Source organism: Scyliorhinus canicula, chromosome 13 (genome assembly GCF_902713615.1).
Source record: "Scyliorhinus canicula chromosome 13, sScyCan1.1, whole genome shotgun sequence".
NCBI classification, from domain to species: Eukaryota; Metazoa; Chordata; class Chondrichthyes; order Carcharhiniformes; family Scyliorhinidae; genus Scyliorhinus; species Scyliorhinus canicula.
In genome coordinates this window covers 159,172,920-159,186,207 of record NC_052158.1, presented here as the reverse complement: position 1 = coordinate 159,186,207, position 13,288 = coordinate 159,172,920, and positions in this window count along the sequence as shown.

Below are 13,288 nucleotides of genomic sequence, written 5' to 3'. Positions count from 1 at the left end.
AGAAGATAGGAGCAGGAGGAGGCCTTTTGGTCCTTCGAGCCTGCTCCGCCATTCATCACGATCATGGCTGATCATCCAACTCAATAGCCTAATCCTGCTTTCTCCCCATAGCCTTTGATCCCATTCACCCCAAGTGCTATATCCAGCCGCCTCTTGAATATATTCAAAGATTTAGCATCAACTACTTCCTGTGGTAGCGAATTCTACAGACTCACCACTCTGTGTGTGAAGAAATGTCTCCTCATCTCTGTCCGAACTGGTTTACCCTGAATCCTCAGACTGTGACCCCTGGTTCTGGCGGGAAATCGGTTGCAAGGTTGTTCTCCAGGTGGCGATGATGACGATGACACTCTGTGGAGTCAAACTTCCTTTTCGGCAGCTTATATTGGTTTATACATTTCTCAACACTGTCAGACCTGCTACTATTGCCGCTGTTGTAAACTCTACTGCAATGTATGTTGACTATTCAGCGTGTTGTGCTCATTTATAACCAGTTCACTGAAAACAAATGCTCTACTGATGTGGAACACGCTTCACAGGCACGGATATATCAACTAGAAGAAATTAATACAATGTTGATTGCTATTCGCATATTTCATCAAAATAAAGCCACCTTTGCTCGATTATAGTGTTAGTCTTGGCTCAGTGGAAGCTCTGAGTTAACATGTTGTGTGTTCAAGTCCAATCGCAGAGGTTTAAGCTCATTATCTTGGATGGAACTTCAATGCCGGCTGTCAGCAGCTCACGATATTAAACTGAAGCCCTCTTTGCCCCCTCAGATGGATGCACACATTCCCTGGGAATTATTCAAAGCGGAGTTCTTCTGATTTGCTGGCCAAGGTTAATCTAGCAATCATTAGGAAACAGGTTGGCACGTCCTTTATTGGATTTAAGTTTGATTTTCCCAAACCTGATGCTGCATTTCTCTACATTGCAACCAAATTACACTTCGAAAGTATCTCATTATCTGTGGAGAGCTTTGGGCAGCACAGTGGCGCAGTGGTTAGCACTGCTGCATCACAGCGATGAGGACCTGGGTTCGATCCCAGCCCCGGGTCACTGTCTGTGTGGAGTTTGCACTTTCTCCCCGAGTTTGCATGGGTCTCACCCCCACAACCCAAAGATGTGCAGGGTAGGTGAATTGGCCACGCAAAAGTACCCCTTATTTGGAAAAAAAACTAATTGGATACTCTAAATTTAAAAAAAGCTGTGGAGAGCTTTGGGGTATCCTGAAGACATTTAAAAAAAGCAGATTTCCTTGCTGGAAGTAGAGAGTAAGGAATTCACTGGATCCTGGAGGTAGTTCTATGTTTCTCGAAAGAGGAGACTTAGAAAGATGTGGCAAACTTTTCAGAAGATGGGGTGACAGACGTCAGATAGGAGACAGGCTTTTAGATTCAATTGGCTTTTCTTAAAATGTGCTTGTTCTTATATTCTGGAAAAATGTCATTGAAATACAAACAGAGTAAAAAGATATCGTATTAAATCTTTGTAAGTGTCATGGTAGCACAGTGGTTCGCACTGGAGAAAAGCAAATGACTGCGGATGCTGGAATCTGAAACGAAAGGGAAAATGCTGGAAAATCTCAACAATCTGGCAGCATCTGTAGGGAGAGAAAAGAGCTAATGTTTCGAGTCCGATGACTCTTTATCAAGGCTAGGGTTAGCACTGCTGCCTCATAGCACCAGAGACCCGGTCTTGGGTTATTGTCTGTGTGGAGTCTGCACGTTCTCCCCGTGTCTGCGTGGGTTTCTTCTGGATGCTCTGGTTTCCTCCCACAATCCAAAGATGTGCAGTTTAGGTGGATTGACTATGCTAAATTACCCTTAGTGTCCAGGATGTGCAGGCTAGGTTATGGGGTTACGGGCATGGGGGTGGGGGAGGAGGGTGGAGTGGGAACGAGAAGGGTGCGCATTCGAAGGGTCGGTGCAGACTGGATGGCCGATTCTATGAGTCATTGGTTACGGGCCATTTCTAGGCATCACATTTTGGAAGGAATATAATTACCTGAGAAATGTGCAAAGGAAATTTAGCGAACAGAATGCGGGATTGAGAGTCTAGAATACTGTGACTGGTCGCCTTAGAGCGGAGGAAGTGAAGGAAGGTTGAATAGAGGTTGAGAAAATAGTTGAATCAAGGAGATCTTGTGGAGCAGTTCGTAGTGTCTCTGTTGCTAAACCAAATGATCTGATTCGAATCCCACTCCAGAAATTGATGGCCAAATAATTTGCGCCCATGAATGCGGCCAAGCAGTTTGATTATCAACAGGCAGATCCTTTCAACTTGCGGATAGCAGTAGGGGAAACTCTTAGAGTCGAATTTAACAGTGGTCCGGTTTCCCATCATGCAGCAGACGGGTGGGCGGGCCAACAAGCCTGGAACCAGTCCACTTAATTTAATTATCAATTTAAGAGGCAAAGCAGCTAATTAGCTGCCCGTCTGACTGCAGTGATACGGCCCAAAGGAAATAATCCACTTTCATGTCAAAATTTAGAATAGGGTGGGATTCTGTTTTTTGGGGGGGCAGGGGGTTTGATGTTTAATAAATTGATGCACTATCAATTAAGATGTGACCAGAGTGTAATCAAGGCTTTATTAAGCAGAGATGTGTAGCGTCCTGCAGCTGCTGCCGAAATGGCTGCAGCTCGGTGAGCACACACATGTATACTCCGCCCACTGGGCGGAGCCGGCGTGCAGGGATCTACTCCCCTACCTGTAGTACAAGAGCCTTACCTATTACATCTCATATGGGATATATACAACAGTGGTGACTACCACAGGGTTTAAAAGTGCAGCTGGGACTCTGCAGTTCAAACTTTATTGGCTACAGGCGTTGCTCCTTCGAGTGGACAGATGAACCTTTCTGATCTGTTTCACAAGGAGTAGTCTCCTCTGATACAGATGCTCTTTTGATGGAATAGTTTCCTGTCCATTGCCCTGGCGTGAGGAGTGAAAAGTCTGAGACAGATGTGTATTGTGATTTAAGTTGGAGACACCAGCTCCAGTGTGGATGAGAGAAAGATTAGGAGGAAGAGGAGAAGGCAGAGAGGAAGATGGGAAGACAGCGAGGCTCAGGATGCTATTGTTCCTCAGGATGGGATCGAGTAGTGCCAGACCCGAGGGTCAGGAGGAACCCAGAAACCCTGAGTGGAGACACAGACGAGCTTTTGCTGCCCGATGACGGAGATTCAGTCCTGGAACTGAGTGGGATTCAGTGCAGAAGATTCAGGCTTTCAGTGTGACTGTAACATCGCCATTGAGACAAGGGGAGCCAAGTGATGCCCGTCGCATGATGGTGACAAATGTAATTTACTTATCCACAACAGGTGGCCTGTGGGGACCTCAGTGCGGTGGCACAGCCTGCTGCACGTCATTGCACCAAGGAATTTACAGATGCATGTTCTAACAGGCTGCGACTTACACCTCTAAAGAGAAATGGAGAGAGACCCAGGATTTGCAGCAATTGCAGGTTTCCCAATGGTGCCGGGAGATATGGACTGCATGTCTGCAGTCACAGAGGCTCCTGCTGGGCAGCCCTACACCTTAATAAACAGAGAGGGCTTCCATAAAACTCTAGCAATAAGGTCCTGTTTGTGCTAAAATGACTGATTGCAGGTATAAAGTTTTGGTCAACTGGAAATTTGACGGTTGACCTATTTAAAGGACAGTTTGCCATGCACAGATCGAAAGTTCACAGAATGCAAGAAAGAGGAACTCCAAGCGGACACCTGTAACCACAATGTCTGAATATCGAGGAACAATGTCTGGAGAATGAACCTGTGGTTAGATGATTGACGTCATTCAACAGTTCAAAATAGTACAAGTTTGAACTAGGGCATGGGTCAGAAAGAGTATAAGAATCCACTCAGAAGATTTTGTTTTTAGCGATGACTGAGGCACAAGCATGCAAATGCATCGTCCTCAGCGAAGGTTCAGAGAATAGAACAGACATCCAAGAAGAATTTGATCATTTCAGTTCAAAAAGGTAATATCTAGTTTTGTGTGAATATGTCAGTCTTGATATTCACGCTGCAAGTTTAGTGAATAAATCATGTTGAATCATAAGTTCAGTGTGTAGTGTTTGTTTGATGCATAACTGTTTGACCTCTTGTGTGAACACAAAGATCAGAGGGTCAACAAGACCATAAGATACAGGAGCAGGATTAAGTCATTTGGCCCATCGAGTCTGATCCACCATTCAATCATGACTGATATTTTACTTATCCCCATTCACTTGCCTTGTCCCTATAACCCCTGATCCCCTTACTAATCTATCTCTGTCAGTGATTTGGCCTCCACAGCCTTCTGCGGCAAAGAATTCCACAGATTCACCACCCTCTGGCTGAAGAAATTCTCTGTATTAAAGGATTGTCCCTTCAGTCTGAGGCTGTGCCCTCTGGTTCAAAATTTTCCGACTAGTGGAAACATCCTCTCCATATTCACTCTATCCATGCCTCGCAGTATCCTGTACGTTTCAATAAGATCCCCCCTCAACCTTCTAAACTCCAACAAGTACAGACCCAGAGTCCCCAACCGCTCCTCAATAAGACCATAAGACATTGGAGCAGAATTCTACTCGATAATTGCGACAATAATCAGCAGGTCATGCAGTTGTGAGCCAGGTACCCAGGCAGCAGTCACGACTTGTACATCCTTTGCAACTCATAGGTTGCACGGCTGGATTCCTTGGAGGAATGGCTATGGGGTGATAAGGGCTATCCACTAAAAAGATGGCTAATGCCGCATGTGAGTGTGCCCCGATCTGACACAGAGAGCAGGTACAATGGGAGTCACGGCAGCACCAAGGCCTTGGTGGTGCAGATGCGATTCCTATGTCAGGACAGATCTTAAGGTGCATTACATAACTCCCCATCACGTGTGTCCCTGTTGGTTGGGGTTCGTTGTGCAGTCCATAACATCACCATCCAAAAAAGAGATGCCCTGGAGGATGGTGACACGCCTGATGGGGATTGATCCTCTGCAAGAGGGCGACAATGAGTTAAGGTCCTTGATAATGCTCCTGGTGATGGTGGGCTGTGACATGTAGCATACGACAATGTGGCAAAGCTTCCTATAGCACGCCCTTCACTGTCACAGAAAGGGTTTGGTGAACTCTTTGCCCCGATTTCACCAGTGTCCAGCAATACCAGGTCGTGTTGATCATCTACTGCACACTGGAGGACAACAAGGGCGGCTTCATTGAATCATGGAGCAGATTTGCCGCTTCTACAACTCCTGTCACTTTGCCAGGATGGTTCTATACATAGAAAGATTAACATAGTTGGTGGAAATTAGCTGAAATGTAAATTGACGGACCCCGCCAGACTGCAATACCCACAGATCTTCTCTGTGGCCACAATTGGATGGAATTCCAATGGCCACGTGCCCGACCTGAACTCTCGTGAAATCGCGGGCGAGGATCTCGGGCAGGGGTCCTGACGTCATTGTGCCCCCACGTGATAGTTTGATCGGTGCGCGCGCGCAAGAGCCGGAAGTGTAGGCCAATGGAAAGGCCATTGCCCAGACTTTACATTACACTTGGCACACTGGTCAGCGGGCGTCCATGTTTCTTCAACATTCCCGATCCAGGGCGGGGGAAAAATCTGGGACTAAAAAAAATGTGAGGGTTGAAGGATTGTACGTTAAGCTGCAAGTTAGAGCCAGAGAGTCATTGAGGTTTTACAGGACCGAAAGATCCTTCGGTCCAGTATATCCACTCCCATTTACTCTAATCCCATTTCCTCAGCACTTGGTCTGTAGCCCTGGTCTGTATGCTGTGGCATACTGTGCTTCATCCAAATATATCTTAAATGTTGTGAGGGTTCCCTTCTTTACCACCCTTTCAGGCAGCGAGGTCCAGACTCCCACCACCCTCATGGTGAAAATGTTTTTCCTCAAATCCCCTCTAAATCTCCTGCCATCACCTTAAATCTATTCCCCCTGGTGATTGACTGCTCCGCTAAGAGGAAATGTGCCTTGCTAACCACCCTATCTATGCCCCTGAGAATTCGATATCCATCAATCAGCTCCCCACTCAGCCTTCTCTGTTCCAAGAAAAACAATCTCAGCCTAACCAGTCTCCCTTCACAGCTGAAATGCTCTAGCCCGGGCAACATCCTACTGAATCTTCACTGCACCCTTTCTAGTGCAGTCACTTCCTTCCCATAGTGTGGTGACCAGAACTGTACCCAGTACTCCATCTGTGGCCCACCCAGCATTTTATACAATTTGATCATAACCTCCCTGCTCTTCTCTTTTATGCCTCGGTCATTAGAGTAAGAAGTCTTACAGCACCAGGTTAAAGTCCAATATGTTTGTTTCAAACATTAGCTTACGGAGCACTGCTCCTTCCTCAGGTGAATGAGGTAATTAGAGGCAAATATCCCAATAAGCCTTCTTGAGGGCAGACCTGATAGAGACCTAGGAGGTTATGAGGGGCAAGGATACAGTGGATGGGCAAACACTCTTTCCCAGGGTGGAGGGGTCAGTCACCAGGTGGCATAGGTTTAAGATTAGTGGGGCAAAGTTTGGAGGAGATGTGTGAGGCAGGTTTTTTTACACAGAGGGTGGTTGAGGAATTAAACAAACGAATGTGATATAAAATAGGATTATTAGTTAGAATAATGTAGATGATAGAGCCGATGGTAGTGAGTTCACAGACAAAGAACAAAGGGATTCAGCAAAGCATGGCTAGGAGGAGGGGAAGGGAGCATCGTGCGGAGGGTGGTGAAAAGGATGCTGGGTAACAAGAGGCCCAGGGTTGAGGAATGCAAAGTGAGCCAATCAGGATATATGGCCATGTCAGGAGGTGTATAATGAAATGAAAATGAAAATCGCTTATTGTCACGAGTAGGCTTCAAATGAAGTTACTGTGAAAAGCCCCTAGTCACCACATTCCGGGGCCTGTTCGGGGAGGCTATTACGGGAATCGAACCGTGCTGCTGGCCTGCTTGGTCTGCTTTCAAAGCCAGCGATTTAGCCCTGTGTTAAACAGTACGGAATGACCTACGGGAATCTTGTATGTGAAACTTAATGCCATTTGAATGATATGTGCAGAAATCTCTTTGTCTCCGACCTCACTCGTTTCTGGGGGCTTCAGGAGACTGCATGTGTTCTGAATCTCTATAGAACGGGTCAGCCTTGCAAGTTGTTTAAAAATAAATAACACTGTACCTACAGATCCCTCTCGAGTTTTATTGAGGCCAGACTGACGGATAAAGAACTTAATTTGTCATGGTGAGCGCCTGGAACGTGCTGCCAGGGGAGGTTGTGGAAGCAGATACATTAAACTGTTCAAAAGGCATCTGGGCAAATACATGCATAGGATGGGTATAGAGGGATAGGAAGTGTTGAGGGTTTTCGCCAAGGGTGGTATCATGACCGGTACAGGCCTGTTCCTGTGCTGTATTGTTCTTTGTTCCTTGCTAACCACCTAATCAAGTCGACTTTTAAAATATTCGTTGATGGGATGTGGGCATCGCTGGCTGGGCCAACATTTGTTGACCATCCCTGGGGGCATTTAAGAGTCATCCACATTGCTGTGGGTCTGGAGTCATATGTAGGTGAGACTAGGTAAAGACGACAGATTTCCTTCCCTGAAGGACATGAGTGAACCACATGGGGTTTTACAACAATCTCATGGTCGTCATTAGACTTTTAGTTCTAGATTTTTATTGAATTCAAATTCCACCATCTGTCCTGACGGGATTCGATCCCATGTCCCCAGAGCATTCCCCTGGGTCTCTGGATTACTAGTCCAGTGACAAACCACTCCACAACTTGTCAACTAATCAATACCCATTTTCTCCATCACTATAAACTGTTATGCCCATTTGAAAATTGGCATTAGAATTAGAATTAGAATTAGAACAGTACAGCACAGAACAGGCCCTTCGGTCCTCAATGTTGTGACGAGCAATGATCACCCTACTCAAGCCCACGTATCCACCCTATACCAGTAACCCAACAACCCCATTAACATTATTTTTTTAGGACACTAAGGGCAATTTAGCTTGGCCAATCCACCTAACCCGCACATCTTTGGACTGTGGGAAGAAACCGGAGCACCCAGAGGAAACCCACGCACACACGGGGAGGACATGCAGACTCCGCACAGACAGTGACCCAGCCGGGAATCGAACCTGGGACCCTGGAACTTTAATAAACTAGGCCATGTAAAGTCAGTGTTGGGGGTTTAAGAAAATCACTGAGAAGGATGATGTGGAAAAACAGGATAAGACAGTGGGGTTTGTTAAAGTGATACAGGAAAGTCAAATTGAAGGAGGTGCAAAAGAATGTACAGCCTGATCAAGAGGTGTTTGATAAGAAGATGCCATATCTCTTTAAAGAATTGATTTGTGTGGGTAAAATTTACTCATGTGTACCAGTAGGAGTAGGTAAAGAAGTCAAAGTTTTAAGAGATATGGGAGTTAGTCAATCTTTGATGGTTAGAGATGAGGAATATGTAGTTTGGGTGAGAAGAGTAGTGCTCCGTTATATTACGTGTGGTTGGAGAGTCCAGTGAAGTGGTCAAGTGGTAGGAGGAGTAATAGAGAAACTATCTTGTCCAGGAATAGAGTGTATCTTGAGTAATGGTATAGCTGGATTGCAGGTGTGAATGATGCCTACTGTGGTTGATAAGCCAGTGGAAAATCAAATAACAGAATTGTTGAAGGACGAATGTCCAGGGATTTTTCCTGATTGTGTAGTAACAAGGTCGCAAAGTCACAGGTTAAGACAAGAGGAGAAATCAACGAGTGAAGATAAAGTTGAAGTCCAATTATCAGAAACGATTTGTGATCAGATGGTTGGAAAAAACAAAAACAGGTGGAGGATGAGGTGGATATTTTTAGTTCAGGAAAGTTAGCAGATTTGCAACAGAAAGATATAGAAATAAAATGGATGTTTCAGAAAGCATACAGGGAGGAGGAATCTGCGTGTATAACAGAATGTGATTACCTTAAAAATGATGTCTTATAAAATGGAGACCTTTACGTATGCAGGCGGATAAAAAGTGGACAGAGGTTCTTCAAGTGGGCAGAGGTTCATCAAGTGGTATTGCCAGGAGGGTATGGAAAAGAGGTATTGCGAGTACCACATGAGGTACCAGTGGGAGGTCATTTGGGAGTAAGGAAACCTCGAGCTAAAATACAAATACATTTTTATTGGCCTGGGCTACATAAAGATGTAGTTAAATTTTGTCGATTATGTCATACATGTCAAGTGACAGGGACACCTCAAGCGGTGGTAAAGCCAACGCCCTTAATATCCATTCCAGCATTAGAGGAACCTTTTACAAGGGTCTTAATTGATTGCTTGGGACTGCTTCCTAAAACGAAAAGTGGGAATCAATATATTTGGACGATAATGCATGTATCTACTGGGTTTCCAGAGGCCATTCCAGTACGTAATATTAGAGCTGAAAAGATTGTGGAGGAGTTACTTATATGTTTTTTACAAGATATGAACTACCCACAGAAATACAATCGGATCAAAGATCAAATTTTGCCCCGGGGATATTCAAGGAGGTTATGGATAGCTGAGGTGTGAAACAATTTGAATCAACTGTGTACCATCGATAATCGCAGGGAAAGTTAGAATGGTGGCATCAGATGTGAAAGACAATATTGAGATATTATTTTCAAGATTATCCAGAGGATTGGGATAAAGGAATTCCATTCGTACTGTTTGCAATTAGGGATGCACCTAATGAGTCAACCAAATTCAGTCCTTTTGAACTAATTTTATGAGGTGATAGAACCAAATAAATTGACTAAGGAGAAATTGGTGAGTGAGCAGTCTGAAACTACATTATTGGATTGCATGTCAAATTTTAGGGAACCATGAAATAGAGCAGGTGAATTGGCAAGGCAACATTTAAAAGTTGCACGGCATGTGATAAAACAAGAAGTGGACAAGAAAGCAAAAGTCCGTAGCTTTGCCGGTGGAGATAAAGTTTTAGTATTGTTACCAATGGTGGATGAACCTTTAAAAGCAAGGTATTGTAGACCTTATCAGATCAAAAGGAAATCGAGTGAGGTAAATTGTTTGTTAAGTACGCCAGATAGAAAGAAAACTCACCGAGTGTGGGCAGCACAGTGGGTAGCACTGATGCTTCACATCTCGGATCGCAGGTTCGATTCTTGGCTTGGATCACTCTGTGTGGAGTCTGCAAGTTCTCCCTGTGACCGCGTGGGTTACCTCCGGGTGCTCTGGCTTCCTCCCACAAGTCCCGAAAGACATGCTTGTTAGGTGAATTGAACATTCTGAATTCTCCCTCTGTGTACCTGACAAGCGCTGGAATGTGGCGACTAGGAGCTTTTCACAATAACTTAATTGCAGTGCAAATGTAAGCATACATGTGACAAGAAAGATTATATTATCTGAATATGCTTAAATGGTATTTTGGAAGGGAAGGAGAACAATAGGAAGAGGTTTTAGTGATTCTAACTCAAAGTGAATAACCGAATCCAGATGATTCTGAATTTGACATTCCTCAAATTAAATTGGATAACGATGATGTTCTTAAAATTTGGATAAATTATTGAGTTATCTTCCAGAGGAAAAACGAACTGACCTGAAAGCGTTCTTAATATCACATGGGCAAGTTTGTGTAAATAAGTTGGGAAGTACTAAAATGGTTATATATGATGTAGATGTGGGAAATGCTGTTTCAATTAAACAACATCCATATAAAATTAATCCTCTAAAATTGGCACAGGTTCAATAAGAAATTTAAAGTATGTTTGAAAATGCCATAATTGAAGTGGGTTGCAGTGAATGGAGCTCACCAATAGTGATGGTGCCAAAACCGGGTGGTACCCAACGATTTTGTGTGGACAATAGAAAGGTTAATGCAGTTACTAGAACAGACTCTTATCCTATCCCACGGATAGAGGACTGCATTGAGAAAGTGGGACAATCAGCTTTTATCTCCAAACTGGATTTACTCAAAGGTTACTGGCAGATACCTTTATCCGAAAGGGCGAAGGATAATTCAGCTTTTCTGACTCGAATTGGTATTTACCAATTCAAAGTTATGCCATTTGGCATGAAAAACGCCCCAGCCACATTTCAATGGTTAACTAACAAAATATTTTCAGGTCTACTCAATTGTGCTGTATACATGAACGATACGGCGATTTTTATTCCGACATGGAAAGAACATTTGAAGCATCTGATGGAGCTATGATGGACTTCAGGAGGCGGATTTGATGGTAAACCTAGCCAAATGTGAGTTTCAAAAAGCGCAGTAACATTCCTTGGCCATACAATTGGACATGGACAAATGGTTCCACAGAATGTGAAAACAAAAGATATTGGGGATTTTCCAATACCCTTGACACAACGCGAAATAATGAAATTTCTTGTCTTGTGTGTTTCTCACCGTAACTTTGTGCCGAATGGTTGTTCCACTGACGGACTTGCTGAAGAAGCATAGCATATTTCTGTGGATGGCGGAGTGTCAACAGGCATTTGACGGCCTGAAGGCTGTGGTAACCATTGCCCCTGTGTTGGCCACCCCAGGTTACACAAAACCATTCAAGGTGGCTGATGTAACTGATTTGAGCGTATGTGCTGTGCTCTTGCAAAAAGACAACAAAGGAATAGAGTGGCCTACTGAGTATTTTTCCAAAAAATTATAGATCACCAGAGGAAGTATTCAGCAAGACTTTGAGCTTAGTGCTGGCTTTGCAACATTTTAACATTTATGTTACCATCATCGTTGGGCCCCCAGGTGGAGTTATTCAATGGGCCACAAGGGGCTAGCACGGGTGCATTGTTAAACGCCCGAGCAGGCGGCCACCGATTCGCCGGTTCGATCATTGACGGGATGCCATGGCTGCACTTAATGATTCTCCCCTATACACAACATCGCAGGCATGATGGTCACCAGGAGAGCAGCACAGCAATTTCGTGATTCTTAATTGGAGACCCTTCTGGACGCCATGGAGGAGAGGAGGCTGGTGCTGTACACCGGGCCAAGATGGAGGACGGCAGGCGCCATTGTTTAGTGTGTCTGGGTGGAGGTGGCAGACACCGTCAGCACCATCGGGGCGGTGGCCCAGACTGCAGACCAGAGCAGTAAGAAACTGCACGACCTCCTGAGGTCAGCCAGGGTGAGAGCACAGCACTCTGCCCCTGGAACCAACCACCTTACCCCACACACACATGTGCCATGCCCCCCCCCCCCCCCCAGGCGGCGGTCGGACCCCCACCCTGACCCACATGGATGCACCCACCCATGCCAGCCACAATGGCCGTGTGCCCTGTGCATCAGTGCCATCAGAGACCTAACCCCCTGGGTTGCATGCGTCGGACCGTCTAACATTGCTTCTGTTTGTGTTTGCCCCTCCCCCAACCCCGGAGAAGTCCACGAAAACCCACCGGGAGAGGGAGAAGGCCGGAGGGGGTCCACCAGAACTGCTTTCCCTCACTCTGCCCCAGCAGAGGGCACTGGGCACTGTTGGTGGACCGGAGGATAGGGAGATTGCTGATGCAGAGGCCGGAAGTGCGCCACCAAGTGAGACCCCCCTTCCTGGTTGCGGCTCCTCATGACACGTGTGCCCACCTCAAACTCCTTCACCCACGCCCCAACCCCCTTCACTCGACACTACCCACCATCTCAGAGACAATAACTTTGGTTGGGCAAATTAGTGGCGAGACTTCTAGGACACTCACTGGTGCGCACCCGACACAGCTGCTCTGGTACAGCAGGTGGAGGTAGGAGCAGCCGAGGGGCCGGATGGTCAGAGGGCAGTCCAGCCGCAGCAACCAGCTGCCATGCAGATGGGTCCCGGGTTCCTGGAATTTCCAAACCCACCCGATGCAGTCAGAGACCCAGGGATTAGAGGAGGAATGACGGCCACCTTCCAGAACCATGGAGAAGCCTCGGGGCCATCAGGCACTCTGCGGGAGGAGGAGGTGCTGCGTCGATGACTATTCATCTGCGTGTTTGTCATGAGAATGTCACTTTAAGAAATGTTTGTCTGCTCATGTTACTGCAGTGATGTCAGAATTTGGGTGGAGCTGTGCTCTGGTTCTGCTTTTTAGTTTCACTTTGAAAAAAGCTTGTGTGTGTTTTTTTGCTTGTGTGTGTTTTTTTTGCAGTCAGCCAGAGAAGGTGTAATGTTGTTCCCTCTGCCATGTAAATACTATCTCTTGATCATTTGGTGAATTTAGAGTGATACCTGTTCTCAGGAGTGAATTTAAACCTGATGTGCTTCTGTTAAAAGGTCTTTTTTTAATGTCTCATGGATGTTAAAAGGAAAGTAAGGATTACTTAGTG